The sequence below is a fragment of the Cervus elaphus genome, chromosome 23 (genome assembly GCF_910594005.1).
Source record: "Cervus elaphus chromosome 23, mCerEla1.1, whole genome shotgun sequence".
NCBI classification, from domain to species: Eukaryota; Metazoa; Chordata; class Mammalia; order Artiodactyla; family Cervidae; genus Cervus; species Cervus elaphus.
Genome location: NC_057837.1, coordinates 43,457,119 through 43,483,224, shown reverse-complemented (window position 1 = coordinate 43,483,224; position 26,106 = coordinate 43,457,119). Strand labels below are relative to the sequence as shown.

At 40.2% G+C, this 26,106-nt stretch overlaps 1 pseudogene; it reads right to left on the bottom strand.

Annotated features, from left to right (window-relative positions):
- Positions 1 to 974: 974 nt before the first annotated feature.
- LOC122681819 lies at positions 975 to 18,323 on the bottom strand (annotated as a pseudogene).
- Between the last annotated feature and the right edge of the window lie 7,783 nt (positions 18,324 to 26,106).

Here is a 26,106-nt window from a genome sequence, read left to right as displayed (position 1 = left end):
CTAAACTCCACCCACATCAGCTGGCTTGCTGGCCCTTAAATGTTACATGAACACTCTTCCTTCCTGAATTTAGTGTTTTGTGTTCCAGAGAAATGGAGGGAGACACGATCTCTCTTTTAAGGCTGTTTCTTGTACAATTGAAAAGTTGTGTCAGATGTAAGGTAGTTGGTGTCTCTGCCTAACAGATGTACAGAAATGCAAGAGATTGTGCAGAATTTCTCAACAGGCACTTACCCATTTCTAACAGCTAAATTCTCCTGATTTCATTTACTGTCTCATCCTCCACTAAACTATAAACTTAAGAATTTCTCATTTTATGAGAAAAAGAACTTCTCATTTTAATTAGCATTTATTGATAAAACAATGTATTACTAAAGAGCATTCAGTAAAGCTTTGCTGAATGAGAGTGAATGGCAACTAATGAAATACTAGGAGAATATATAAGAAGTCATCAAAATGCTAAGCATGGGCAGATAATTAAGAAATTGAATAAATGAATAAGATGTGTTGCTTTATAATAAAAAAATATAATACTGGATTTTTAAAATCATATTTTAGCTTACCAAGATAATTATGCTGTTAAAAAATAAATATACAATCTGTAGATTGAAGATTATTTGTCTTTGTATATAAACACACATACACATTTGCATAGGATTCATAAAGAAAATGCACCAAAGTTAAGTATTAGTAAATGGTTTAATCATAGCTTATTTTTATTTCCTACCTTTCCCTCTGTTTTCCAAATATTCTGCAATTTGCATGTTTTTTCAAATATCATAAAGAAAAGTATTCTTACTTTGAAGTCTTTATTGTTTCATAAACTGTTGTGTTTTTGTTTGTTTGTTTCTTTATTTTAAGGAAAGGCAAGCTTTTAAACATTCAGACACTTCATTTAAGCATCTCCACCAAGTACAGAAATCCTCTTCCCTAGAAGCAAGAAATTCTTGAAGATCCAGAAGGAGGACTAAGAGTCAATATTCTTCAGAAATTGGAAACTCAGGGTGACCAACACCCCTGAAAGAGAAGGAAGAGGATTAATTTATTAAATCTGTCATATCATCAGAGAGAGCATTACTCTGTGGAGGCAGTCAGGATGGGCTGAAACTCTCAATCTACAAACACATCCCTCCTTTTCCCCACCCTCCCCAAAAAGCACACATGCAGGTGTCTGCTCCATGTGCACACTGCACCTGCACGTCCAGCCCCAACATTCACGTGTAATATTCATTCCACAGTGATACGCAGTTTGACTCAGGTTATAACTTCTGAGAGGGCACAAGACCTGGGTCTAACTATGGAGATCATTTCAGACACAAGTGGAACTTCCGTCCCTAGATGATGAGAAGGGTCGCAGTGAACAAATTAGCTCCTCTTTTCCACAAATCCATTAATAAGTTGATATTGAGCACCCCCAAAACAGAGTGTCTCCATTAAGGAACTTCTTATCTATTTGAGAGATACCACGTGCACCCGAATAATCATAAAGCACAGAGTGGGATTATTATTTTCTTAATTTATACTGTACTGTATTAAAACACTGGTTATTCAGCAATTAGTATTACTGCTGTTTTCCTCTTTTTCCGTGTTTCTACTTTTCTTTCTGAAAATGTCCTTTTCAATTCAATTCATTAAAAAGTGAATTCTGAATGATTCCAAATGCCAGGAGCTGTGCTGTTGATCCAGGCCTACAAAGATGTGTAAGTCTAGGCATTCACAGCCTAATGAAAGAGAATATACAGTTATACTTAAAAGTCTTTAAGTATAGAAATGCAACTATCCACCTTTTTTTCATTAATCATGTCTTTTATAAGAACATGAGAGTGGCTCAGCTGGCAAAGAATCTCCCTGCAATGTGGGAGACTTGGATTGAGCCCTGGGTTGGGAAGATCCCCTGGAGAAAGGAAAGGCTACCCACTCCAGTATTTTGGCCTGGAAAATTCCATGGACTGTATAGTCCATGGGGTGCCAAAGAGTCGGACATGGCTGAGCAACTTCCACATTATCAGAATCATGATATAGCTTTACAAACAATAGGGAGAGTTTTGGGATCTTTCATTTGAAGCATAATCTTTGTTAACCAATAATTTGTATTCCCTTCTCTCTAAACTCCCTTCCAAATTTCTCTTCCGTCTCTTCAGTCCCAATATTCTCCTGCAGTAATTAATCACTGGAATCATGTTAGTGACTAAGTCAAAGTCAAGGAGGTGGGGGCTCCCCAGGGGATGGACTTCTAAAGTGTGCTTAGTTGCTCGGTCATGTCTGACTGTTTGTGATGCCATGGACTGTAACCCACCAGGTTCCTCTGTCCATGGGATTTTTCAGGCAAGAATGCTGGAGTGGGCTGCCATGCCCTCCTCCAGGGGATCTTCCCACGCAAGAATTGAACCCAGGTCTCCCGCCCTGCAGGTGGATTCTTTACCATCTGAGCCACCAAGGACTTCTGATGGACAAAAGCTAAACTGGGGTCTTTACTCAAGAAACAAGAGACCCAGATGATCCTATCTGGGTGACACAGAAGTCACTCACTGCAGTGTCAGTTAAGCTCATGATCTACTGGTAATTCAGCTTTGTGAGAATACAAGGATGAAGACATGGGAGTTGTAATAGCTAAAAAACATCAATGAAGAGATTAATTGGAAAGAAATGGATGGTGTCTTAGAAAAGAAATGTCCATTGATGAGAATATCCACCAGACACTTACGGGCAGGCCCATGTGACTTCACAGCACTGTTGCACATTGGCCTTCATGAGACCCTCCTCAATAAAAATGTCAACAATACATTTTATAATTGTGTTCACAGGATTAACATGAATGCCAGCTTCCCAGGTGGCTCAGTGGTAAAGGATCCACTTGCCAAGCAAGAGACATGGGTTTGACCCCTTGATCCCCAAGGTTCCCTGGAGAAGGAAATGGCAACCCGCTTCCATATTCCTGCCTGGGGAATCCCATGGATTGAGGAGCCTGTTGCGATTCATTCCACAAAGTCCCAAGATTTGGGCATGAATAAGCGACTAAGCAGAACAAAACAAGAATGTAATCCTTGATGGATTCATTAATACATAGTTATTATTAATATAATCATTTTCCCCTTATGCAAAAAAAAAAATAAATAAAGATTAACCATGTTCACAGGTCGCTGAAAGAATAGTTGGCTGCAGGCACTGTGCCCTTTGTGTTCCCTGGGTTCTGAGCACTGAGAGGAGGTGCACCAGGCACAGGGAACTGGGGCACAAAGGAGTGAATTCACCACGATGTCAACTCTGGGGATTTTACTGATGAGTTGTCCTGGGCCCATCACACTGCTGTTGGTCAAAGATGGAACCCTGGAGGAAACCTCTGGTGTGAGGTTTGCAGAAAGTCCCCGGTTACTCCTAAGCAGGAAATCAGCACTGTCTTTCTAGAATTATGCTTTTGAAAAGCTTATTTCCCCTGCTGACCCGCCTGCTACAGAAAACAGTGTGTGGGTGAAACATCTGCAAGTCACTTACAGTTGAAAATCACAATATCTTCTATTTCTGTCGAGGCCATCAAATGCTTTCATGTCTTCTGGAGTCAGTTCAAATTCAAACACCAGGAAGGAAGGAACAGTCTCATTACTTCTCCCTCAAGGAGCCAGTCTCCCCCTGGGGACTGGAGGATTTTCCAGCTGGATGGAGACAAGAAGAGGGGGCAGGGAAGCCATGTCTGTCCTCAGCTTTCAGGAGAACAAGCCTGGGAACCTCTGCTGAGTTCTCACCTCTCCTTCCCACATCTTCTCCTTCTCTGTCCACCTCACAAACATTACAGTGCATCAGTCCCTTATCTTTCTATCTTTCTATCTTCAGACAGAAAACAAACTAAAATCATCCTTTTCCAATCACACTGCCTTCAGACACTCCTAACTTGATAACTGCAATTGAGCAAACATTAGACTGATTAACTCTTCCCAATATGCTGTAAGGGTAACAGCGATCAGCTAAAGTAGTGTAGGGAGGAGGCTCCCCCTTGAAAGCCTGTTCAGGAATCTGATATAAAACTTACTCATTATCTATGAATAAATCTAACAAAAACTTTATGTAAATGGCTTAGTGGAGAAAGTTATGGAAAGTGTTTAAACATTAAAGAACACCTAAGTAATTAAAATTTCACATCATAATCATGAAATGAAAAGCTCAATTTTGTAAAGAAATTCGTTTTCTCCAAAGTGATCTAATGTTTCAATGCAACATGAAACAAAGACTTGAGCATGTATTCTTTCCTAGAAGTTAGTAAAGTGATACTAAATGTTAAATTTTTTTAAAAAATCTAATCAAAAGCAGCCAAGACAGCTTTAAAAAATAAAAAATTACCATTCTGAAAAACAAGACTTCTTTTCCACTTTAATAACATGATGCAGAAAACTGAATAAATTAAATAGAAAAGAGACAACAGAAATGTACTGACGGACACTTGATAATGACTGAATTGACAATGAAAATCTGTGAGGAAATATGAAACCTTAGCTTCACATTTAAAAATATTTAAACATATGTGCATCCATTCTCTTTTTTTTTTTTTTTTCTTTTTTTTTTATTATTTTGAGGCTAATTATTTCACAATATTATAATGGTTTTTCTCATACATTGACATGAATCAGCCATGGATTTACATGTATTCCCCATCGCAATCCCCCCTCCCACTTCCCTCTCCACCTGATTCCTCTGGGTCTTCCCAATGCACCAGGCCCGAGCACTTGTCTCATGCATCCAGCCTGGGCTGGTGATCTGTTTCTCCCTAGATAATATACATGTTTCGATGCTGTTCTCTCAAAGCATCCCACCCTCGCCTTCTCCCACAGAGTCCAAAAGTCTGTTCTGTACATCTGTGTCTCTTTTTCTGTTTTGCATATAGGGTTATCATTACCATCTTTCTAAATTCCATATATATGTGTTAGTATACTGTATTGGTCTTTATCTTTCTGGCTTACTTCACTCTGTATGATGGGCTCCAGTTTCATCCATCTCATTAGAACTGATTCAAATGAATTCTTTTTAATGGCTGAGTAATATTCCATGGTGTATATGTACCACAGCTTCCTTATCCATTCGTCTGCTGATGAGCATCTATATTGCTCATCAAAATACCATTGGTAGCTTGATAGGGATTGCATTGAATCTATAGATTGCTTTGGGTAGTATAGCCATTTTGACAATATTGATATGTCCTGGTTATTATAAACAGTGCTGCAGTGAACATTGGGGTGCAAATGTCTCTTTCAGATCTGGTGTCCTCAGTGTGTATGCCCAGAAGTGGGATTGCTGGGTCATATGGCAGTTCTAATTCCAGTTTTATAAAGAATCTCCACACTGTTCTCCATAACGGCTGTACTAGTTTGCATTCCCACCAACAGTGTGAGAGGGTTCCCTTTTCTCCACACCCTCTCCAGCATTTATTGCTTGTAGACTTTTGGATAGCAGCCATCCTGACTGGCATGTAATGGTACCTCTTTGTGGTTTTGATTTGCATTTCTCTGATAATGAGTGATGTTGAGTATCTTTTCATGTGTTTGTTAGCCATCTGTATGTCTTCTTTGGAGAAATGTCTGTTTAGTTCTTTGGCCCATTTTTTGATTGGGTCATTTATTTTTCTGGAATTGAGCTACAGGAGCTGCTTGTATATTTTTGAGATTAATCCTTTGTCTGTTTCTTCATTTGCTATTATTTTCTCCCAATCTGAGGGCTGTCTTTTCACCTTACTTATAGTTTCCTTTGTTGTGCAAAAGCTTTTAAGTTTCATTAGGTCCCATTTGTTTAGTTTTGCTTTTGTTTCTAATATTCTGGGAGGTGGGTCATAGAGGATCTTGCTGTGATTTATGTCAGAGAGTGTTTTGCCTATGTTCTCCTCTAGGAGTTTTATTGTTTCTGGTCTTACATTTAGATCTTTAATCCATTTTGAGTTTATCTTTGTGTATGGTGTTAGAAAGTGTTCTAGTTTCATTCTTTTACAAGTGGTTGACCAGTTTTCCCAGCACCACTTGTTAAAGAGGTTGTCTTTTTGCCATTGTATATTTTTGCCTCCTTTTTTGAAGATAAGGTGTCCATAGGTTCATGGATTTATCTCAGGGCTTTCTATTCTGTTCCATTGATCTGTATTTCTGTCTTTGTGCCAGTACCATACTGTGTTGATGACTGTGGCTTTGTAGTAGAGTCTGAAGTCAGGCAGGTTGATTCCTCCAGTTCCATTCTTCTTTCTCAAGATTATTTTGGCTATTCGAGATTTTTTGCATTTCCATACAAATTGTGAAATTGTTTGGTCTAGTTCTGTGAAAAATACCGTTGGTAGCTTGATAGGGATTACATTGAATCTATAGATTGCTTTGGGTAGAATAGCCATTTTGACAATATTGATTCTTCCAATCCATGAGCATGGTATGTTTCTTCATCTGTTTGTGTCCTCTTTGATTTCTTTCATCAGTGTTTTATAGTTTTCTATGTATAGGTCTTTTGTTTCTTTAGGTAGATATACTCCTAAGTATTTTATTCTTTTTGTTGCAATGGTGAATGGTATTGTTTCCTTAATTTCTCTTTCTGTTTTCTCATTTTTAGTGTATAGGAATGCAAGGGATTTCTGTGTGTTGATTTTATATCCTGCAACTTTAATATATTCATTGATTAGTTCTGGTAATTTTCTGGTGGAGTCTTCAGGGTTTTCTATGTAGAGGATCATGTCATCTGCAAACAGTGAGAGTTTTACTTCTTTTCCAATCTGGATTCCTTTTATTTATTTTTTTGCTCTGATTGCTGTGGCCAAAACTTCCAAAGCTATGTTGAATAGTAATGGTGAGAGTGGGCACCCTTGTCTTGTTCCTGATTTCAGAGGAAATGCTTTCAATTTTTCACCATTGAGGGTAATGCTTGCTGTGGGTTTGTCATATATAGCTTTGATGATATTGAGGTATGTTCCTTCTATTCCTGCTTTCTGGAGAGTTTTCATCACAATGGATGTTGAATTTTGTCAGAGGTCTTCTCTGCATCTATTGAGATAATCATATGTTTTTTATCTTTCAATTTGTTAATGCGGTGTATTACATTGATTGATTTGTGGATATTAAAGAATCCTTGCATTCCTGGGATAAAGCCCACTTGGTCATGGTGTATGATTTTTTAAATATGTTGTTGGATTCTGTTTGCTAGAATTTTGTTAAGGATTTTTGCATCTATGTTCATCAGTGATATTGCCTGTAGTTTTCTTTTTTTATGGCATCTTTGTCTGGTTTTGGAATTAGGGTGATGGTGGCCTCATAGAATGAGTTTGGAAGTTTACCTTCCTCTGCAATTTTCTGGAAGAGTTTGAGTAAGATAGGTGTTAGCTCTTCTCTAAATTTTTGGTAGAATTCAGCTGTGAAGCCATCTGGTCCTGGGCTTCTGTTTCCTGGAAGATTTCTGATTACAATTTCGATTTCCTTGCTTGTGGTGGGTCTGTTAAGATCCTCTATTTCTTTCTGGTTCAGTTTTTGAAAGTTATACTTTTCTAAGAATTTGTCCATTTCTTCCAAGTTGTCCATTTTATTGGCATAGAGCTGCTGGTAGTAGTCTCTTATGATCCTTTGTATTTCAGTGTTGTCTGTCATGATCTCTCCATTTTCATTTCTAATTTTGTTAATTTGGTTCTTCTCCCTTTGTTTCTTAATGAGTCTTGCTAATAGTTTGTCAATTTTGTTTATTTTTTCAAAAAACCAGCTTTTAGCTTTGTTTATTTTGCTATGGTCTCTTTAGTTTCTTTTGCATTTATTTCTGCCCTAATTTATAAGCTTTCTTTCCTTCTACTAACCCTGGGGTTCTTCATTTCTTCCTTCTCTAGTTGCTTTAGGTGTAGGGTTAGGTTATTATTTGACTTTTTTCTTGTTTCTTGAGGTAAGCCTGTAATGCTATGAACCTTTCCCTTAGCACGGCTTTTACAGTGTCCCATAGATTTGGGGTTGTTGTGTTTTCATTTTCATTCGTTTCTATACATATTTTGATTTCTTTTTTTATTTCTTCTATGATTTGTTGGTTATTCAGAAGCATGTTACTTAGCCTCCATATGTTTGAATTTTTAATATTTTTTTTCCTATAATTGAGATCTAATATTACTGCACTGTGGTCAGAAAAGATGACTGGAATGATTTCAATTTTTTTGAATTTACCAAGGCTATATTTATGGCCAAGAATGTGATCTATTCTGGAGAAGGTTCCGTGTGCACTTGAGAAAAAGGTGAAGTTGATTGTTTTGGGGTGAAATGTCCTATAGATATCAATTAGGCCTAGCTGGTCTATTGTGTCATTTAAAGTTTGTGTTTCCTTGTTGATTTTCTGTTTAGTTGATCTATCCATAGTTGTGAGTGGGGTATTAAAGTCTCCCACTATTACTGTGTTACTATTAATTTCCTCTTTCATACTCATTAGTGTTTGCCTTACATATTGTGGTGCTCCTATGTTGGGTGCATATATATTTATAATTGTTATATCTTCTTCTTGGATTGATCCTTTGATCATTATGTAGTGTCCTTCTTTGTCTCTTTTCACAGCCTTTATTTTAACGTCTATCGTATCTGATATGAGTATTGTGACTGCTGCTTTCTTTTGGTTTCGGTTTGCATGAAATATTTTTTCCAGCCCTTCACTTTAGTCTGTATGTGTCCCTTGTTTTGAGGTGGGTCTCTGGTAGACAGCATATATAAGGGTCTTGTTTTTGTATCCATTCAGCCAATCTTTGTCTTTTGGTTGGGGCATTCAACCCATTTACATTTAAGGTAATTATTGATAGGTATTGTCCCGTTGCCATTTACTTTGTGTTTTGGGTTCGTGTTTATACAACCTTTCTGTGTTTCCTGTCTAGAGAAGATCCTTTAGCATTTGTTGAAGAGCTGGTTTGGTGGTGCTGAATTCTCTCAGCTTTTGCTTATCTGTAAAGCTTTTGAATTCTCCTTCATATCTGAATGAGATCCTTGCTGGGTACAGTAATCTAGGTTGTAGGTTATTCTTTTTCATTATTTGAAGTATGTCCTGCCATTCCCTTCTGGCCTAAAGGGTTTCTATTGATAGATCAGCTGTTATCCTTATGGGAATCCCTTTGTGTGTTATTTGTTGTTCCTCCCTTGCTGCTTTTAATATTTATTCTTTGTGTTTGATCTTTGTTAATTTGATTAATATGTGTCTTGGGGTGTTTCGCCTTGGGTTTATCCTGTTTGGGACTCTCTGGGTTTCTTGGACTTGTGTGACTATTTCCTTCCCCATTTTAGGGAAGTTTTCAGCTATTATCTCCTCAAGTATTTTCTCGTGGCCTTTCTTTTTGTCTTCTTCTTCTGGGACTCCTATGATTCGAACGTTGGGGTGTTTCACATTGTCCCAGAGATCCCTGAGGTTGTCCTCATTTCTTTTGATCCTTTTTTCTTTTTTCCTCTCTGTTTCATTTATTTCCACCATTTTATCTTCTACCTCATTTATCCTATCTTCTGTCTCTGTTATTCTACTGTTGGTTCCCTCCAGAGTGTTTTTGATCTCATTTATTGCATTATTCATTTTTAATTGACTCTTTTTTATTTCTTCTAGGTCCTTATTAAACATTTCTTGTATCTTCTCAATCTTTGTCTCCAGGCTATTTATCTGTAACTCCATTTTGCTTTCAAGATTTTGGATCATTTTTATTATCATTATTCTAAATTCTTTTTCAGGTAGATTCCCTATCTCTTCCTCTTTTGTTTGACTTGTTGGGCACTTTTCATGTTCCTTTACCTGTTGGGTATTTCTCTGCCTTTTCATCTTGTTTAGATTGCTGTTTCTGGACAGGGCTTTCTGTATTCTGGAGGTCTGTGGTTCCTTTTTAATGTGGAGGTTTCACCCAGTGGGTGGGGTTGGACGATTGGCTTGTCAAGGTTTCCTGGTTAGGAAAGCTTGCATCAGTGTTCTGGCACGTGGAACTGGATTTCTTCTCTCTGAAGTGCAATGGAGGGTCCAGTAATGAGTTTTGAGATGGGTCTATGTGTTAGGTGTGACTTTGGGCAGCCTGTATGTTGACGCTCAGGGCTATGTTCCTGCGTTGCTGGAGAATTTGTGTGGTATGTCTTGCTCTGGAACGTACTGGCTCTTGGGTGGTGGTTGGTTTCAGTGTAGGTATGGAGGCTTTTGGATGGTCTCTTATTACTTAATGTTCCATGTAGTCAGGAGTTTTCTGGTGTTCTCAGGTTTTGGGCTTAAGTCTCTTGCCTCTGGATTCCAGTTTTATTCTTCCAGTAGTCTCAAGACTTCTCCAACTATACAGCACTGATAATAAAACTTCTAGGTTAATGGTGAAGAGATTCTCCACCATGAGGGACACCCAGAGAGGTTCACAGAGTTACATGAAGAAGAGGAGAGGGAGGAGGGAGATACAGATGAGCAGGAGGAGGAAAGGGGGGACTCAAGAGAAGAGAGACAGATCTACACAGTTCTCTGTTCCCAAAGTGTTCTCTGTAGCCCAGACACCCACAGAAATTCACAGAATTGGATTGGGAAGAGAAGGGGAAGGGAGGAAATAGAGGTGTTCTGAGGTTGAAAACGGAGAGTCAAAAGTGGGAGAGAGTAATCAGCACACTCCTGAGTAAAAATGGGTACTGAATATTGGATTCTTAAATGTCCAAAATTGATATCAAATAATGAAAAACAAAGATTAAAAACCTAGAGTAGAGGTTAGACTCTTAAAAATACAATATTAAAAACAAATGCAAAAACACAAAAAATTTTAGAAATATTTTTGAAGTTTAGTTTAAAAATATGGTTTCTTTTTTTTTGCAAGGTTATAGTGAAATGAAAATGAAAATTAAGGAGTAATAGAGAAGTAATAGAGGACTTTAAAAGAAAATAAGAGAAAAAAATAAAACAGGAAAAATTTTTTTTTCCTAATTAAAAAAATAGTAAAAAAAAAAAAAAATTTTTTTAAAAAGTAAAAAAAAAAATAGTAAAAGTATATGAAAATGAAAGTTAAGGAGTAATGGGGGAGTAATGGGGAATTTTATAAGAAAATGCAAGAGAAAAAATAAAAAAAGAAAAGAAAAATTTTTTTAAAAAGTAAAAATATATCTAGGAATTTCTCTGGAGCTGTTGCGGTCAGTGTGGTTTCGGTTCAGTTTCAGATAGCTCCTCATTCCAGCTTACAATTCTCAATACCTATAGGCCCCTTCCGGTGTAGTCGGTGTTATCTACAGGGATTTTAATCTGTTGCACAGGTCCCTTCTGAAGTGGTTCCCTTTGTTTATTTGGCTTCTGTTTGCAGGTCTCTTCAGTGTCTAATTTCCACCCTGACACAGGCGGGCGGAGGTGGTCTCTTGGTTAGGTTCGCTGGTTCAGTCGTGCTGCGGGGAGGGAGGGGTGCTGCAGACAGATATTGCTGTGTGTGGGTAGCACTCACAATGCTCCAGCCACACTGGGTTTGCCCCTGCTCACGGGTGTGTGCTCTCCCCGTCTACACTGCTCAGGCCCCCGGCTGCTCTATATGGAGCGGGCCCTGTGTTGCATGCGGTTCCTGTTTTCGGGTATTCCACCAAAGCACGGACTCGGTTGGGCCTGAGTTTTGTGCCTTCACCAGCCTGAGCAGCTCAGGCCGCCAGGAGCTTGACGAGCGCACTCTCCCCTGGTGCGGTGCGCCTTCTCCCCTCCGCGGTCCCAGCCTCAGTTTCCCCGCGCACCAGTTGGGTGCGTGCAGCTTGTGTCTATTCTCGGGAGCTGGCCTCTAGCCGCGACCCTCCCTGCGGATGTCGACCATCCAGAATCTTGGGAAGTCTTTGGTTAGAAACGGGAGGCTTGTTTGCAGTTTGGTAGGGGGTGCCATCTCTGGGGCCGAGTTTGCCCCTTTCCCCTGCCCCCTGCCTCCTGCCTCCGGCGGGGATGGGCCGGTCCACAGCAGGCTAGCTGTTCTCTGGAATTGCTCAGTCCCTTTGTTCTGCAAATGGCTGGCAGTGTGTTCAGGCCAGTTAATTTTCTCTCTCTCTCTTGCTATCCCACAGTTTAAGTTGCTATCTCACGTTCACTCCCTCCAATTGCCCTCAGGGCATTCAGGTCCTGTCCTTACCCTAAGCAATGCCGCCTGCTCCTCTCCATTCCGCCCCCACTTGCTGGTGGTGGATGCGGGCATCTGGGGTACTTTTCTGCTGGGAGTTGCTTTTAGGCATGTAATATGTGAGTTTTATTTATTTTTTCCTCCCAGTTAGATTGCCCTCCGAGATTTGAAAACTTCCCCCAGACCCGCCTGTGACAGGGTTTCCTGGTGTTTGGAAACTTCCTCTATTATGACTCCCTTCCTGGGACGGATCTCCATCCCTAGCTCTTTTGTCTCTCTTTTTATCTTTTATATTTTGTCCTACCTCCTTTCGAAGACGATGGGCTGCTTTTCTGGGCACCTGATATCTTCTGCTAGTGGTCAGAAGTTGTTTTGTGAAGCTTGCTCAGCATTCAAATGTTCTTTTGATGAATTTGTAGTGGAGAAAGTGGTCTCCCCATCCTATTCCTCTACCATCTTGGCTCCTCCTCTGTGCATCCATTTTCATATTATCTTAGATAATCATTTCCAGCTAGATTACAGAACCAAATTTAAATGGAAACACAGAAACAGTTGATCAGGGGACAATTTCTGTTCCCCTTGACTTGGCCTGACCTACAACCTGCATTGGACAGTGATATTTCCCAGAAGAAGAGATGACCCAGATCTGAGCCCAGACAGGAAGAGGACTATTTCCCTAATCACTGACTTGGGATCATAGCACTGTGCTGAGATGAAGACCAGCTTAGTTGTCCCAGTCTAGTCAAATATTCATAAAAACTATACAGAGAAGGGTGGAGGCTCCTCTGACAGGAGCCTCGTCCACCTGCTAAAGCAGAACTGCCCAGCTGCTCGGCATTGAACTGCAAAAGCACAGGAGAGCCCAGCCTAGAGGACGACAGCTTAGCTGAGTGCAGATTGATTGTCAAACCACAGAATCAAGAGACGCATAAATCATCTCTGCATTAAATCCTGAAACTGGGGAGTTTCCATACAGTTATGACTATAGGTACAATAATGGTCTCCTACACAGAAAACAAAGTATAGAAAACCTAGCAAAAATGAACAAAGTCTTGAAGAGAAACTTTACAAAAACAGAAAATCAAGATGATTAAATGTATGAAGATGAAATCTTATTAGTATTCAGGGAAAGGCAAAACAAAAACAAAATGGTTTGAAAGTTAAAGATCACTGCCATAATTTTTCTGCCCTCATATTCACATGTTGATGCTGTTAGAAATGAATCCTTTGAGAGATGATTACATCATTAAGGTGGAGCCCTCATGAACAAAATAGAACTGCCATATGAGCCAGCAATCCCACTCCTGGGCATACACACCGAGGAAACCAGATCTAAAAGAGACACGTGCACCCCAGTGTTCATCACAGCAGTGTTTGTAATAGCCAGGATATGGAAGCAATCTATATGCCCATCAGCAGACGAATGGATAAGGAAGCTATGGTACATATACACAATGGAATATTACTCAGCCATTAAAAAGAATTCATTTGAATCAGTTCTGATGAGATGGATGAAACTGGAACCCATTATGCAGAGTGAAGTAATCCAGAAAGATAAAGACCAATACAGTATACTAATGCATATATATGGAATTTTAAAAGATGGTAATGATAAGCCTATATGCAAAACAGAAAAAAAGAGACACAGATGTATAGAACAGACTTTTGGACTCTGTGGGAGAAGGCAAGGGTGGGATGTTTTGACAGAATAGCATTGAAACAAGTATACTATCAAGTGTGAAACAGATCACCAGCCCAGGTTGGATGCATTAGACAAGTGCTCAGGGCTGGTGCACTGGGAAGACCCAGAGGGATGGGATGGGGAGGGAGGTGGGAGGGAAATCGGGATGGGGAACACATGTAAATCCATGGCTGATTCATGTCAATGTATGGCAAAAACCACTACAATATTGTAAAGTAATTAGCCTCCAACTAATAAAAATAAATGAAAAAAATAAAAAAATAAACAACATCATATTCATATAAGAGAATTGGGGGAGCTCTTTGCTCCCTTCCACCATGTTAAGATACAAGGTGTAACCTGTGAATTGGAGGAACAGCCTCACCTGACCACACAGGCACTCTGATCTCAGATCTCCTGCTTCAGAATGTGAAAAACAAATTCCAGTTTTTTTCCTCAGCCACTCAACCTATGGTGTTTTATTAGAGCAGATCAAACAGTATATATATATTAAAAAAAACCCACATAATACAACTGCATAATTGAGAATGAAGAAAATAAGATGTCATTTGCATAAAATGACAGAATACATTGCAAAGGTAATGCTCAAGCTAAAATCTCCATTTTCTGTCCAACCATAACGCTCTTCAGCCATAATGCCTCTCCTATTGCCACAGCAGGAGGAGAAAACTACCAGGCATTCACACACAGGGAAAGATCAGATAACTCGTTTTGACCCAAAGGTAGTCTGAGGGCTGGACAAAGAATGACCCTCGTGAAAGATATTCCCTAGGAGCCCTCGCCCACAGCCCCACTCGTCATCACCTGCATGTTCTCTTTGATCCACTCCTTGTTGTTACCCTTGGCCAAAACCAAAACCCCACGTTATTTCTGGTAGTGAAGGGCAACCAGAGCTGGGGTTTTCTTGTGTTTTGGGGCAATGGCAGAGAGAACTAATCCTCCAAGAGAACGGGGTGGTTCAGGTTCACCCTGGAAGGAAATTCAGAAATGCTGAGGAGCTGAGACTAAATACTAAGTTTCTGAATATTTTCCCAAACAGAACAAGAGGCTCACTCTAGACCAGGGCTTCTCAAAGTATAGTTCATTGACCAGCATCATCACTATCAACTGGGATCGTGTAAGAAATACAAATTCCATGGCTGAGCTGAAAACAAACTGAATCAGAACCTCAACTCTGTCACCTCCTACTCTGTGTTTACAAAGCTCTGCAGGTGATTCAGAGGCAATATTGAGTTGAGACCAGGACTGCCAAACTCATGGATTTTTTTCCTTTAATTTTCAGGGGTGTTTTTTCTTAAATAATCAAGGGCATGAATAGAGAAGTAGAAGGAAAGACACAGAATTGTTTGTAAATTTCAATTTTTTTCTAAGGTATTGTAAAAATTGACAGGTATCAAAATAAGAGACATTTATTTCATCTTTATTATACTATACATGCTTACAAAAATGGTTCAAATTGAACTTTTTTTCAATCATGATAGAAACCTAGGAGTTAAATACTATTATCTCAACTTTAGACATAAGGTAAGTGAACCTTGGAACACCTATTTTGAAAAATGTGTTCATTAGTTAGTAAGTAAATCATGACATAAGCTTGTGTCGCTGGTCTTAACTGGGGGATTATATATAGATTATAATGCAGACATTTGTTATTCATGAGTAGACAAGCTAATACAATCTAGAAAAATTGGCTGGGTGATGGGAAGATAAAAGAGAAGAATTCATTCCATTACTCCTCTCTCTCCCCTCTGCCTATGAGAGTTATCTGAGTATTGTATGATTTAAACTATCTCATCAAATATTGAATTTTACATAAACTCCCTGTTGCTTTCATTAGAGTTCAATACCATCCTTTTACTCCTTGGGATCCCAGAGCACTATAGGCAACAAGAACAATATCATGTGACTTGCAGAAATCCAACAGTTTCCTCTGACTGAGATAAGGGTGACATTCCACCTGTAGAAAACCAATAGAAAAGAGTGTCACGTATTATGGAAATGTAATATTAAATGACAGAGAAAGGGGAAAAGTTTAAAAAATGATAAAGGAAAAACTATGACAGTAAATTGGAAATATTAATATCAACAGAGAAATAGAGAAAAGTTTGTATTTACACTTAATTTATGATGGACATAGATGGAAGAACCAGTCCGAGATCGACTAACCAAAAGATGGGCTCTACATTTGAGTAGATATTCATGAGTAAAATTCATAGAGTGTTAGCATCACGATGAGCCTTTATTTTTTTTTTTCATTTATTTTTATTAGTTGGAGGCTAATTACTTTACAATATTGTAGTGGGTTTTGTCATACATTGACATGAATCAGCCATGGATTTGCATGTATTCCCCATCCTGATGAGCCTTTAATGTCACCCTCTAACCTGAATGATTTTCACCATCTCCAACACATTTTTCTCGACTGTGCTCCCTGTTAAAGACATAAACACTGCGACACCAAGATTAAGGATTCAGCCATCAGAACCCCACACAAACCCTCAACACCATCTCAGCTGATTTGCCTCTTTATCAATTTATTTCCCATTCCACATTTTCATGGTTTTCCTTCCTGTACAAAGTTCGCTCCAGGGCACTTTCGCCCTGTCATCTGGCCATCCTTTCATCTCGGGGAAATACCTCCTTCCTCTACTTCTGGGTTCTACCAGGAAGATCTCTGCACTTTTCTGCCCAGATATACAGACAGAGATACCACTTTGGATTTTATACACACCATCCAGACAGGAACTCAGCTGTTTAGAATGTTCTGTCCACAATGGTCAGATGAACAGGGGGGGAGGACAGACAGACATCAGGCTCCAGGGCAAGAAGGAGGTTCTGAAGTGCAGGAGGGAGTGGAGCTGAGCTGCTCACCCGGTTGCAGACAGGCTTGTACTTGAGCCCTGGCTTGTTCAGGATCTTCTCCAGCTGCTTGTGGTTGAAGCTGGACACACCGATCGATTTGGCCAGCCCTGTGTCCTTACACTTCTACAGGGCCTGGGAGGGAGTGGTGGTGAATAGTCACTTGGAATGGGCAATAGAACAAGAATAAAAGCTGAAAAAATATCTGTAAAAAGTGTCATCCATCAAGAATTAGCATCTATTATCAAGGAGGAAAGAGGGGAAGAAGACATGATATAAAAAGAAATACTGTTTGTTCCTTGAACCCTGGAGAAGACATATCACACAGAAGGAAAGAGATGCCTGTCTGCATTGTCCCATATTCTCCTCCTCCATTCCTCTCTGTAAACATTTCAGCAATGGTTTCCTCCCCACAAACCCAGCATCCCAGCCCTTAGATTTAGGATCTGCTGAGTCTGATGGTCCACAGCCCATTCTCACAGGTGGAAGAAGTGAAGGAGGTTCCCCCTCTCCTGGCTCCTCCCTGGTCTCTCTACTCCTCATACTCACCTCCCATGTGCGACAGAAATCCACTGAGTCAGCTATCATTTTCCATTTTCATCTTTTGGGTATAATTCCTCCCCTGGTTACAATAAAAGCAGTCATTTTAGAGATGTCACAAAATAATTTCTTCACAGTCAGCAAGGCTGCCTGGCACCAGGGATTAAAACTGCATGAGGTAGGTTTACAACTTCCTAGATATTAGATAATATTTGCAAAATGATTTGTGTATATAAGCAATGTCTTTAGGAGGGAGACTTATTCTAATATCTTACATTTAATGTATGTTGTAATAAGCACAATTTTTCTAGGTCTTAAAAGGGACTTCCTGTGACTTCTGTGAATTTTTTCTGTTCTTGTACTTACCTGTTTCCAAATGCCTCTATGAGCTGGGAGTGGCAGTAAGTTACATGGCTTTATTTCCAGAATAAAATTTGCTATCTTGACCTGGTCTAGATAATCAGACTTTCTTTTCCCTCTGAGCATCAGGTGCCCTAGGACAGGCACATGAACCAACAAGGCTCTCATTAGGTTGACAAGGAATATGGAAGACCCAGAAATATATTCATGACCATGAGCATTGAACTGCTCCAAGGTCAAATTTCCCACCAATGGAAAATGTTCAGTAAAAATAAAGTAAACCATGAGTAGTGCCTTATCAGGGATAGGAAAAGGAGACACATCTGTAGAGTACTGCAACCATCATTTCTGTCTGTGGCTGGAACTTGCCATCTATATAGACCACTAAGCTATTTTGCATTGGGTGGTTTGAGTTGATTTCTGTGACTTGAAATCAAGTGTTCTAAGTAAACCTTTCTTAATGGATAAGATCAGTCTGCAGCCACATATGAAGACAGGGGAGAGTGGAAGAAAGTTTTCCCAAGTCCCTGTATAGGTACAAGGCTTAGACACATCCAGAAGGAGAGCCACCAAATACGCTCAACTTGAAAGGGTGAAAGACAAGATAAACACATCATGTTCAATGTAAGGCAGTGTCATGCTCACCACGGATGCATCAAACTCTTGGTTCATGAAATCCATCCATTCACATCCATACGTAACGACTGGAAAAGCCATAGCTTTGACTATATGAACCTTTGTCCACAAGCCAGTGTCTCTGCTTTTTAAGATGATGTCTAGGTTTCTCATAGCTTTTCTCCTGAAGAGTAATTGCCTTTTAATTTCCTGGCTACAGTCACTGTCCACAATGATTTGGAGTCCAAGAAAATAAAGTCTGCCACTGCTTCCATTTCTCCCCCATTTATTTGCCATGAAGTGATGGGACTAGTTGATATGATCTTAGTTTTTTGAATGATTAATTTTAAGTCAGCTATTCACTCCCTCTTTCACCTTCATCAAGAGGTTCTCTAGTTCCTCTTCCCTTCTGCCAGTAGGGTGGCATCATCTCCATTCTGAGGTTATTGATCTTTCTCCCAGCTTGAGCTTGATTCAAGTTTGAGCCTCAACCAGTCCACCATTTCCCATGATTATTCTTACCAATGTAAGTATCCACTCTTAATGGATTACCAAAATCAACCTAGGTAACAGTTCCATCACCTCACACACCTAACTTTATTGGGTGTTTGTAAGAAGACATAAGATCTAGTCTACAAAACTAAAGATATATCCCATTATTTCTAAGTATAGTCACAGTGCTTTACATCAGGTCTCCATGAATATTCATCTTATAACTGATGGTTTGTACCCTTAACCAACAACTTAACATTTTTCCCAGGCTTGACACCAGCTTCTGGGCACCACACCTCTATTCTCTGCCTTTATGAGTTCTACTTTTTTAGATTCTAGCTACAAGGAGATTATGCAGTATTTGTCTTTCTATTTCTGGCTGGTTTTGCTTCCCTTAAAGTCTCACCATCCATCTGTGAGGTTGCAAATGGCAAGATAGCTTCATTTTAATGCTGAATAATATTCCATTTCTTTTTATATAATTCAGAATCTTTCCCATTTCAAAGTGTTAAAGTGTTAGTTATTCAGTCATATCCAAGTCTTTGTGACCACATGGATTGTAGCCCATCAGGCTCCTCTGTCCAAGGGATTCTCCACAAGAATATTGGAGTGGGTTGCCATTTCCTTCTCCAGGGGATCTTCCCGACCCAGGGATCAAACTCAGATCATCCACATTGCAGGAAGATTCTTTAAAATTTGAACTACCCAGGGAAGCCCAAGAAAACATTATAAAACCTGGCCAGTAAGGTAGTAACTTTTGCCTTCAAATGAGAGTATATTTTCTCTGAGAATAAATTTCCAAGCAGAAACAAAAATATAAGGCAAAACACAGCTAGAGTGTTTCTTGCCTGCCATCTAGCAGGCACTCCACAGTATAAAAGTAACTCATTCCCATTATTTTTCATTCACCTCATCTACAGGACCTCCCACCTCAAATACTTCTCTGTGTCATGGCTTTTTGGAAGGAGGAAAGAGTTCTGGAATTCATTAAATATACAGAAAAACCTCACCATTGCAATCACCTTCAAAGCAAAGCAGCTGACAGTATTCTTGACAGCTGAGTCTCACCTCTTCTGCCAAGCTGGGAAAGAGATGGAAACTGGAAGGAAACCCAGAGTAATCTGCAGGTGAGCACAGCTTCAGACCATGATGCAGAGTGAAGGCTGAATGCTTTCTCCTCTTTCATAGGAAATGGTTCTAGCCTGGTTGATGGAACCACGTGACCCTCCCAGAGTCACACAGGAGCTCAGTGCTTGACAACCCAAGTCCCTTCTGCTCATGTCACATCCACTGCTATTTATATCTCAACCCACAACCAGTACTGTTACCTCTGGAGGTGCATAAGTTCCAAATCCCAGGACAGGAATGAAGTGGCCATCATTAAGCTTCACCTTCTGGCCTTTGGGATCCATTGTCTGTTGCTCCTCTGAGTAGGGAAACAGGGATTTTTTTCTTCTCCCTTCAAATATTATTAATAACAAGAGTATAACACCCGAGATGCACTGTCCAGTGTTGGGAGAGACATTGTAGGAGAAGCATAATTAAATTAGTACCCATGGAGTCAGAGATGATTGAACACAGTTAACTTGTTTGATTCTTTTTATCAGCATAACTTCAAGAATTATATAATGATGAGATTGGGTGAGCAATTACTGACTATTAGTTAGACTAGAAACTTTCAACAACAATCTTTTTTAATTTTCTATTATGAGGCATAATCTCAATCAAATATCAATTGAAAAAACTACCTTACAGTACAAACACACACACATACACAAATCACACAGTCTGAAAGTGTTTAATAGCATTTTTCAAAATGTTGCCCCTTAATAAAGAATCAAAACTTCAAATGAAAATAAATTTCCACTTTTACATTTCCCATAGCAAAATTATTATGCTTTACAGACCTGACTGGTGAAATCCTGAACAGAAAACGGAAAAGAGACATTTTGGCAAAGTGCTTATTGGAAGTTAATTATTAATAGCCTTAGGATACTATGTACAGTGTGCAAAGGGACTTTGAGTGTTGATTCCTTGTAGCTAGTTATATAACTTTTAGGGTACTCTCATAATGTCACTGATACATATTTTACATAATTTACTAACTGCTCCACATCATTCATAAATGAAAAACCTATAAACAAATTAAAATGCAACTAATTTGGAAAGAGTAACAGAAATTGTGATGCACTGATACACGAGAACGTTGTGAAGACAAATTTAACATGTACAGTGTTGTCAGCAAAATGGTGAGGTGGGAGGACTGAACTCTCCCATGGGAAGACAAGAAAAGAAAGAGAAATTAGCTGAAAAACTTCATAGGAGTTCTGGAAAACAGTCAAACACAGATTGACAGCAACAAAGTTAACAAGCAATTAGGAAAAATCCAGAACAGAGTGGAAGGAAATTTCGTCGTGTATTACTCACCTGTACCCTCCTCCTGCCTGGGGCAGTGCAGTCTTGATGAGCTCCCAGTTGCTTCCCTCAATCCAGAATGATATCAGAAAACCTTATGTGTGGTGTTTCAACCTACCTGAGGACTGTCTGGGAACTAGTGTCTGTTCCACTTAACTCTAAGGTTAAACTGAAGAACGCCTGGAATGCCTATTGCGGCTGCAGGGGAACTATATATATATGTGTGTGTGTATGTATATATATATATATATATATATATATATAGAGAGAGAGAGAGAGAGAGAGAGAGAGAGAGAGAGAGAGAGAGCCAAAGACAAAGAACAAGGGTGCAGACATAGACTAGATCATGTATTAAAAGGGCCCTGAATAGAATGGGAATGTGGCTTTGGGGGACACAGTGCATTCAAAAACAGCCATAAATTCACCAGAATCAGACAGTCAGTCTTGGCCAGGTAAGATGCTGACTCAAAAATGAACTGAGCCACCCATAGCTTTCCTGTTGGGCTGATGCCAGGACTAGAAGCATGACGAGCTAACTAGTGAAAGTCATGACAAGGAACAAATCTACCAAGAGTAAGATTTTCCCTGTTATTTCAAGTACCAAACTGAATGCACACACACACAAACACACAAAGGAACACACACACACAGAGGAACACACATCCAGGAACACACACACACACAGGAACACATACAGGAACACAACACACAAAGGGACACACACACAGGGACACACACGCAGGAACACACTCACACAGGACACACACACACACAGAGACACACACACACACAGGGACACACATACAGGAACACACACAGGAACACCCACGCATCTGGACGGGGCAGGGTGGCCATCACAGAGGGCCCCAAGGAGCAGGGTCTGGGGCTCTGATGGTGTGAAAGGGCTGCACCACATGCATGGCCACCCGCACCAGGGGCTACTCCTGCACACCTTCCTCCAGCTCTGCCACCCTCTGGGGCAAAGGTGCAGTGCAGGGGATGGGGGTGCATACTTACAAGGGGTGCACACTTACAGCGAGTGGAACCAGTCTGGACCCAACCCTCAGAGTTCTGCTCCAGAGTCTTGGGACTCGCCTGGCCCAGTAGGGTGGGGACTGACACTGAGCACAGAAGCCTTTGCTCACACTGGGCTCTGGTTCTAGCCTGCCTTTACCCCTCCCACCGAGGTGACAGTTGCCAACACAACCTGGGAAGGATTGACCTCTGACCTGCTCAGCTCCAGCTCTGCCCCAAAGCCTTGTGCACACAGACTCCACAGGGATGGGTCCACACAAGGACAGCCCTGCAAAACCAGGACAGGTAACTTTTTCACCTAACTTAATAGAAAAGGAGGAATCTAAGCAAAATGAGAAGAGAGAGGAATTTGCATCAAAGGTAACAATAAGGAAAAAAAACTTGAAAAGATCAGATATTGAGATACAGATTAATAATTTACCAAAATAATTTACCAGAATACAGACTCATAAGAAGAATGCTACATTAACTAGGGAATAGAACATACTAACATTCATAGTGTAGGGGTTCCAGAAACAGAAGAGATGGAGAAGGGAGCCGAAAATGTAGGTGTGATGAAATTATGGCTAATAATTCCTTTTAACCTGGGGCTTTCCTGGTGGTCCAGTGGTGAGGACTCTGTGCTTCCACTGCAGAGGGCATGGTTCTGAACCTGGTCTGGGAACGATCTTGTAAAGCTGATTAAAATCTTGAGAGGCAAAATATTCTTGGTTTACCTGGTAACCCTAGTATAATGACAAAGTCCTTACATGTGTGACCTGGGGGGGTTGTATTCGAAGAGAAGGTGTGAAGATAGGAGCAATAGATAAAAGATTCTAAGATGCTACAGTCTGTCTCTGAAGATCTTTGTAAAGTCTACAAGATGAAGATGTAAGAGTTCTCTTGTTCAGTTTCTCAGTTGAGTCCAAATCTTTGCCACCCAATGGATTGCAACACACCAGGTTTCTCTGTCCTTCACTATCTCCCAGAGTTTGCTCAACTCATGTCCATTGAATCAGTGATGCCATCCAACCATCTCATCCTCTGTCCTCCCCTTCTCCTCTTGCCCTCAATCTTTCCCAGCATCGGGGTCTTTTCCAATGAGTTGGTTCTTCACATCAGGTGGCCAAAATATTGGCATTTCAGCTTCAGCATCAGTCCTTCTAATAAATATTCAGGGTTGATTTGCCCAGGATTGACTGGTTTGATCTCCTGGTTGTCCAAGGGACTCTCAAGAGTCTTCTCCAGCACCACAGTTTGAAAGCATCAGTTCTTCAGAGCTCAGCCTTCTTTTCAGCCCAACTCTCACATTCATAATGACTACTGGAAATGCCATAGCTTTGACTCTACAGATCTTTGTCAGCAAAGTGATGGCTCTACTTTTAAACAGGTTATCTAATTTGTCATAGTTTTTCTTCCAAGCAGCAAGCATCTTAATTTAATGGCTACAGTCACAACCTGCTGTGATTTTGAAGGCCAAGAAAATAAACTCTGTCACTGTTTCCATTTTCCCCCCATCTATCTGCTGTTAACAGATGGAACCAGATGCCATGATCTATCTTAATTTTTCAAATATTGAGATTTAAGCCAGTTATTTCTCTCTCCACTTTCACCTCCATCAAGAGACTCTTTAGTTCCTGTTTGCTTTCTGCCATTAAAAGAAAGAAAGAAAGTGAAGATGCTCAATTGTGTCCAACACTTTGCAACCCCATATACTGTAGCATACCGTGCTCCTCCGTCCATGGGATTTTCCAGGCAAGAGTACTGGAGTGGGTTGCCATTTTCTTCTCCAGAGGATCTTCCCAACCCAGGGATCAAACCTGGGTGTCCCACATTGTAGGCAGATGCTTTACCATCTGAGCCACCATGGAAGCCTTTTCTGCCATTAAGGTGACATCATCTGTGTATCTGAGGTTACTGATATTTCTCCCAGCAATCTTCAACCCACCTTGTGATTCATTCAACTTGGCATTCCACATATGTACTCTGCATATAAATTAAATAAGCAGGGTGAAAATATACAGCTTTGATGTAGCCCTCTCCCAATTTGGAACCAGTCCATTGTTTCATATCCAGTTCTAACTGTTGCTTCTTGGCCTGCATACAGGTTTCCCAGGAGCCAGGTAAGGTGGTCTGGTATTTCCATCTGTATAAGAATTTTCCACAGTTTGTTGTGATCCACACAGTCAGGGCTTTAGCATAGTCAATGCAACAGAAGTAGATGTTTTTTCTGGAATTCTCTTGCTTTTTCTATGATCCAATGGATGTCGGCAGTTTGATCTCTGGTTCCTCTGCTTTTTCTAAATCCAGCTTGTACATCTGGAAGGTCTCAGTTAACATACCACTGAAGCCTAGCGTCAAGGATTTTCAGCATTACCTTGCTACTACGTGAAATGAGTGCAATTGTGCAGTAGTTTGAATGTTCTTTGGCATTGCCCTTCTTTGGGATTGGAATGAAAACTCACCTCTTCCAGTCCTGAGGCCACTGCTGAGTTTTCCAAATTTGCTTGGCTATTGAGTGCAGCACTTCCACAGCATTATCTTTTAGGATTTGGAATAACTCAGCTGGAATTCCATCACCTCCACTAGTTTCATTCATAGTGATTCTTTCTAAGGCCCATTTGACTTTGCATCCCATGATGTCTGGCTCTATGTGAGTGATCACACCTTTATGGTTTTCCTGGTCATTAAGACCTTTTTTTTATATAATTCTTCTTTGTATTCTTGCCACCTGTTCCTAATCTCTTCTGCTTATCTTAGGTCCATACCATTTCTGTCCTTTATTGTCCTCATCTTTGCATGAAATGTTCTTCTAGTATCTCTAATTTTCTTGAAGTGATCTCTAGTGTTTCTCATTATATTGTTTTCCTCTATTTCTTTGCACTGATCACTTAAGACTTCCTTAACTCTCCTAGCTCTTCCTTGGAACTCTGCATTCAGATGGGTGAATCTTTCCCTTCCTCCTTTGCCTTTTGTGTTTCCTCTTTTCTCAGCTATTTGTAAGGTCTCCTCAGACAACCATTTTGCCTTGTTGCATTTCTTTTCTTGGTAGTGGTTTGGTCACCTCCTCCTGTACAATGTTACAAACCTCCACCCATAGTTCTTCAGGCACTCTGTCTATCATATCTAATCCCTTGAATCTTTTTGTCACTTCCACTGTATAATCATAAGCAGTTTCATTTAGGTCATACCAGAATGGCATAGTGGTTTTCCCTTCTACTGGAGGGAGCACAGTCCCACTTTTACCAAAAGGGTATTTGTGGGGACAGTTGCTCTTCATGTCAAAGACAATAATCAGGTCAGGTTGGTGAAAACGGAAGTTTGTTTGATTTCAGATTCTGGAAACTAGGCTGTTGGGGTGACAGACATCAATCCAAAACCCAACCCCCCCTCCACTTCAACCAGTGGGGCAAGAGCCCTATAGACAGAAGTAACAGGGGTGCTATATGCAGAAACAGCACAGTCAGCTCTGACAGTCATCTTCAGATTGGTCATCAGTGGTCTGACCCATGTCATCTTGATTGTTTTATGTACATTAGCCTAAAGTTCCAAGACCCATTTGTTTGTATTTCTTGAGGCCAGTACTCAGAACTGTGGCAGCTTTTGTCAGATATATTCTGGCCATCATTTGGTTAACTTCTCCACCTGGTGTTCTAGTATCTATAAGGCAGCTCACAGGATATGGTTCAGAATATTACCTATAGCCCTTGAGAAAGAGCTGAAGGTCCTTGATTATTCTTAATGACCTCACAGTTATTATTTAGTCTCCTCTGACCCTTTTCCTTTGTGTCTACATTTCTCAATTCTCTGATTAAACTTGTTCTTTGAAGTTTTACAAAAAAAGCAGGGGAAGGACATGGTACAGGGGGAAGGAACAAAGGAGTCTGCTTCATTTCACCACCCATCAGCAGAAAATTTGGTTAAAGATTGACCAAGCATTGCCTTGCCCACCAAAGAAATACTTTCCCCACAGTCAGTCCCTCCCATCAGGAAACTGGCACAAGCCTCTTATCCTCATTCATCAGAGGGCACAATGAAGAAGCACGAATTTCAATTCTATGGCCTCCAGAATGAA